This window comes from Passer montanus, unplaced genomic scaffold, assembly GCF_014805655.1.
Source record: "Passer montanus isolate IOZ18808 unplaced genomic scaffold, ASM1480565v1 scaffold6, whole genome shotgun sequence".
NCBI lineage: Eukaryota > Metazoa > Chordata > Aves > Passeriformes > Passeridae > Passer > Passer montanus.
In genome coordinates this window covers 5,461,267-5,467,205 of record NW_024371037.1, presented here as the reverse complement: position 1 = coordinate 5,467,205, position 5,939 = coordinate 5,461,267, and the positions used below count along the sequence as shown (strand labels likewise).

Sequence of the window (5,939 nt, the reverse complement as noted above, 5' to 3'; positions counted from 1 at the left end):
AATTATATCCTTCCTATTAAATTTGTATCCTGGACATTTCAGGGAGAACTAGATGTTGTCATTTCTCAGGACGCACCAGTATCTTACAGAAAGCCTTGGATTAGCTCCACAGAGAGAAAAATTCAGTTTTTTATAAATGATAAAGCTAGTTGCTTTCTGGAAAACATATTCCCATCTATATAAGAATTCCCAGTAAATCATAATCAAAAAAGTGACATATACATAGAATCAAAAGTTTCAATTTTTCTTAGCTTCTGGAAATAAGCTTCTAAAAAAAGGCAAACTCCAAAGAAACTACAGCAGAAACTACAAAGAATTTTTCATGGAAAAAATTATAAGTACATGGAGCATCCTAGCGGGCATTTCTATTAAAGCAAAATCACTGAAGCCATCCAAGAAACAATTACACTGGATGGCTCCCTGGGGGAGACTGGAGCTCTGAATGGGAATAAGTTCCTGAAGGATGAAAAGGCTTCAGTTTCTCAGCTTCATGTTGCATATTGTAGTTAAAAATTAGTGGTTTGCATTATCAAAATACAGGCTACTGTGACAAGGTCAGTTAATAAAAGTCAGCTGCAGATAGATCACCATGGCCTGACAAGCCTGGGTTGTTCTAAAGAAGCAGGCAGACAAACAGACACCTCTAACCCAACCATACATTTTTCTTTGAAGAAATTCTTTAGTCCTGGGTTGTCTTGGAGTTGCTGATCCCAGAGAAGCTGAGCAGATAGTACTGTTACAGAATGGAGCTGATGTCTGCCAATCACCTCTATCCAGTTTTCTACGAATCACAGACAGGGAGTTTTGCAAATCTGCTGTGTCTCAGTTGCAGGCTAGAATACTTACAAAATCAAGTAAAATCACAGATTAGCCTCAGAAAGTGAAGGGAAATGACACACTACAGCAGTGGTGAATAATGGGAACTTATCTGAGAGTCTCAGTACTGCCACAATTATCTTTAAGAATAACTCGCCAGTTGTGTATGCCCTTCAGATACTTCAGATACCTTCTTCAGATACTGCTGACAAAATATAGATTCATGTATAAAAACTGCTGATGAAATACAGATTAATGTTAATAATGTTAATAATGAATTCTGGTAATTAGAATATATCATCCTTCCAGAGTATTCAACCATGAGAACCAACATCAAAAAGTGAAAAGATATACTTCAATGGTATGAACAGTACATGCTTCATTTGAAGCTCCTCTTCAACTTCTTAAAGGCCATATTTTCTAGAACAGATTCTATGGATTTATGTGCTTTGGTCAGCTTCTGAGCATGCAGAATGGGGACTTGTTGCCAGACCAAGACATTTTGAAGTGGTGATGAGACCTTATACAGAAAGCAAGAACCAGCTTCTGATATCTCTAAATTATCTTCTCTTGGAGGTCTCTGAGGGATGATTTGCTCATGCTGATTTATCTTGATCCCTACATGCAGGGAAGAACCTGCCTGAAATTTTTCAGCTCCATATGGATCAACTTCTGTTTATGTCCTGGGTCTATGTTAGTATCAGGACTGTCACTTGCTGATGTAAGCTATAAGTTTGTAAGTAAGGAGTAGAACTGCAGTAGAAAAAAGTTGCTATTTTATTGTGATTAAAATATTCATCAGGTTCAGCAGTATTTTAAATAAAATATGGAAATTACCATGTACAAAATCCCAATAGCCAGCAATTCTTTGTAGGATATTCTAATTATTTCACAGAATGTTGGATAATTTGTTTTATCTTACTGTAGGACACTTTATGCTTTTTTTTCTTTCCAGGATAGTACCTCTGTAGATTAATTTAATTTTTAAGCAAAGACATGGCTTACTGAATACTTTGATCTCTTTGCATGTCAGCACATTTCTAGTTGCGTTTTATATTGAAATAGCAACCAGGGATACCTGGTATGTCAATCAACCTACATTTTTATATTTTTTACTTCCCATATGAAAGTCTGATTCAGTCTACCCAATGTAAAATTTGCAATCCTGGCTGTGTATTGCAAATATGATTGTGTCCAATTTTCAGTGGAAAACAGATATGATCAAAGTTGATACCAATCTCTTCAGTTTACTGTCTACAAGTAACTGTGCATTCATTTATTGTAAAATTAACTTCATAATCCCCCCCATGAGGTTAGAGGGACTTATCTATTGGAAATTTCATTATCCCATGGAAAGAAAACTCACAATCTACCTGTTACTGTCACTTTATCTGATAAAGAGTAACATCTACATCCTGGGTCAGGATGTGCTGCAAGTCCCAGGTTATGCAAATGTTTTTCAGATGACTCATGTGGTTTTCCCAGGCCAGAGAGCTGTGAGTCTCATTTGCATCAGTAGCACACCAGCCCTTTGCCCTGGCAGCTGGTAGTTCAATTCACTGTACCAGGCAGGAAAGCTGACATTACACTTTTGCTCTCCAGAAAAGATCTTGCTTTGATCCCTGACTCCCTATCTATTGGAAATTCACCACATGGGAAATAGTTTCAGTGATGTTTTCCTACCACAAAAAACATTCTGCTGTCATTAGTGCTGCTTAGGGAAAACCTGGCTTTCAGCAAAACCTCATCAAACACAGGTTGTGAGCTGTGTCAGGTGTCTTGGTGCTAAGAGATCGGATACAGTAGGATGCAGTGATGGAAAAATTGTAGGCAGCTGCCTCAACAGTTCAATTTCCCTCAAATGGACACACAGGGCTGTCTGCATGCAAACAGCTGCCCCTCCTTGTTCTTTAAAGGAAAGCATTTTACCAAATTACAAGGGGATCATGAGCATGATTCTTTCAAGAAAAAAGCCATGGAGGAAGTCGTAGGATTTTAAGTACACATACATAAGTACATGTAGCTCTCCTCTGTGTGAAGAAAAAGCAGAAAGTATGGTATGATTATTTTTCATGAGCATATCATCTATGCTGTCTCATTTCTGGTTTTGTGGAAAAGCAATATACTTAACTATGAAATTCACTGAATTAATCAGACTTACTAAAAAAACAAGTGGTTCATTTCTTTCACCTGTAATGTTTATGGTGTTGCCAGGGTGTTTCTCCCTTTCTGGTATTCTGTGCAGTCTGAGTCTTGAAGTAACAGCTCATTTTTCTTAAATGAAACAACAGGTTCTGAAACACAGACATTTGAAACTATCTCTGGAACACACTTTTCAGGCATCTATTCTAAACTTTCAGTGCTTTAGACAGTTATTTATAAAGTACCCTCAGTCTGGCATTTGAAATAATCACATTATTGTTATTATATCTTGCAAATTGTGTGCTCCATAGCTGTCATTCAGTGAAGAATATCCTGAATTTTGTATAAAACTAATCTTTCTGTCGTTCCTTGTTCAGTGTCACACTGCCAACAATGACAAAGGATGGAAGCTCTCACCAGAAATGATAACCTCTATATCAAAATGATTGCAATTCCTTCTGTATTTTCAGGTAAGCGTATGAACCATAGAAACTAAGAAATAAGTAACATATTTTTTTCAGAAGTGTTTAGCACTCATGATGAAAAACTATGTGGAGCTAAAACAGAATATATGGATACAGTTATATTTACTACTCTATATCCTCCCGGAATTATGCACACAGTAAGAACTGAACTTCTGATTTAAAAAGAGCAGACAAGTAATATTGAGGTACTCTTTACAGCCTGTAATATATGAGAGATGTAAAGAAACTGATAGATAAATAGAAGTATTGATAGCTTCATCTCTGATTTACTAGTTTAATTATTTAATTTTACTCTTCTTGCAACAGGTAAGTTCTCAAAAATTTGGCAGTTCAATATATCTTACGCATCTCCAACATTCATTTTCACCTGTTCAGTCTCTCTTTCCTTTTTTTTTCTATTTTATAAAAATTACATGCAAAAAAATACCATTCCAATCCAGTTGATAAGATTTTCTAAGAGAACAGCCACTAACGAAGACTTCCTCCTGCAGCCTGTGGAAACTGTCTTTAGATATGGATGGTTATTCTGTTCCGCAAAAGAAAGAAGTCAGTTGTCTGGAGTTTTGTTATCTTCTTTAAGCAATTTTCACCCTCTTAGTCCTCATATTGCTCCTTTTATTGACATTTATTTACTCTATTGATGTGCTTTCTTCCATGATACCAAAGGAAATACTTGGAAAAAAGGCTCTAAATGGAGTAAGAAAAAACCACTGGAAGCTGTATTGAAGAAAGATTGTGACCAGTCACAAATCAGACCATATCTGTTGAAAAGTTCCTCAAACTTTCAAGCAAGATTAGGAAAAATAAAACTTGTAAGTTAAATAAATATAGTTTATTTTATTAAAGGTCATAATTATTTGATATTCATGTGATAGTGATCACAAAGACAGTAAAAACACTTCAGCCAACTTGGGGAGTACAGTAGGCTTCCAGAAACAGAGCAAATGATGTATCAGGTAAACAGGAAGCAAATAAAGGCTTTTAAACTAGCACTGTATATAGCACTTTTTAATGACATCAATCTTGCAGAAATTTTTTCAGAATAATGTTTAACTTTGGCTTGTTACTTATTCAAAGAACGTCAAAAACACCTGTGCAGGACATGATACCAGCCATGCAATTTATATTTTCCTTTCTCTGAGAGGACTATGAAGTTATTGCACTTGCAGTGTTGCTCAATATATTGGTGACCTGGAAATTTAAAGTTAAAAAAAAAATCAGTTTTACAGAGAAATTTTCCCTTTATTTTGGAAACTGTCATCCAGCTCCTTCTCAGACTAGGTTATGATGGACCAGGAAATCTCCAGTTTTTTTCTGAAGTCCTGGCACTGAAGTATTCATTGACAAAAGAGAATGAGCCAGGTGCTGTCTTATTTGTGATGCTGCAACCTTTGATGGCAGCTTACACCTTCTGAAAAAAATGTTAACATGCTTGTATTTGCAGGTCTTTGCAGAAGTTGTGCATATTCCTTGGGCACCATGATAATATTTGCTTGAATTTTAAAGAAAAATGAGTCTATTTGTTATTTACTACCTCCTCCAACATTAACATTGATGGTTTCCATTAATTAATTTGTCATGTTTTCTCATTGCAGTTCTGCAGAGGATGGACGATGAACACACTCTGGGGATGGAGTGTGCTCTCTACAGAGGTCAGTGTCTGGAGCTGGTACAGTCCTTTAACACTTTTCAATATTTTGTGCTGCTTATGGAAGGGTTTTAGACACTCTGACTCTGTCACTGCTCTTTTTTTCTTTCATGTCCATACTCCTCTGCATATTATATTTCTCCACTTGTACCAGGAGACAAGGTATTTGTTTAATACAAACAGGAGCTTGGTTTGTCATTAAGGACACTGTGCATCTTACTGTACTTTCAGCATTGTTTCAGCTTTTGGGACAATGCTGTTTCCTCTTCCCTGCTGCTGTACCACTTAAAATATTGACTTCCTGGCAGTTAATGACCTGCTGTCACACTTTAATGTCAAATGAGAAAAAGTGTTGCTCTCCATTATTTTAGTGTTTAAATGTGACAGAGGAATTTACAGTTATCAAAATGTATGAAATGTGCAAAGACTTCTACAATAACCTTTTAAGACAACCTGAAAATGTTCATAAGATTCTGCTGAAACAAGCTAAGCACACTCCTAATTGTAGTTCATTCCCTGATAAAATTTTTAATATACTCAATAGTAAGTTTTCCAATTTCCTTTAAGTTATTATAACCAAAATGTTTCCAGATTAATTTGTCTTTCATGTCAGCCAGCTTATTTTCATTGCACAGATGCAACAGATTATTTCCACCAAATATTTTTCAGTTCTCATGATCTTACTAGTAAATTTAAGCTAAGAAAGAAGCTAAATTTTAAGCTAAGTAGCAGACAATACAATTTACATATATTCAGAAGTGTAGGGAGCTGTCCACAGAGAAGATCTGTTCCTCCTTGCATTTGCTGTAACCCATTTATAACAATAATTTACTTGCCCAGTAAGCAGA

At 35.9% G+C, this 5,939-nt stretch overlaps 1 long non-coding RNA gene across 1 annotated transcript; it reads left to right on the top strand.

Moving 5' to 3' along the window:
• The first annotated feature begins 2,767 nt into the window (after positions 1-2,767).
• LOC120510776 lies at positions 2,768-5,421 on the top strand. Its single transcript, XR_005629588.1, has 3 exons — positions 2,768-2,873; positions 3,336-3,428; positions 5,039-5,421. It is a non-coding gene; the product is annotated as an uncharacterized LOC120510776 (long non-coding RNA).
• The last annotated feature ends 518 nt before the right edge of the window (positions 5,422-5,939 follow it).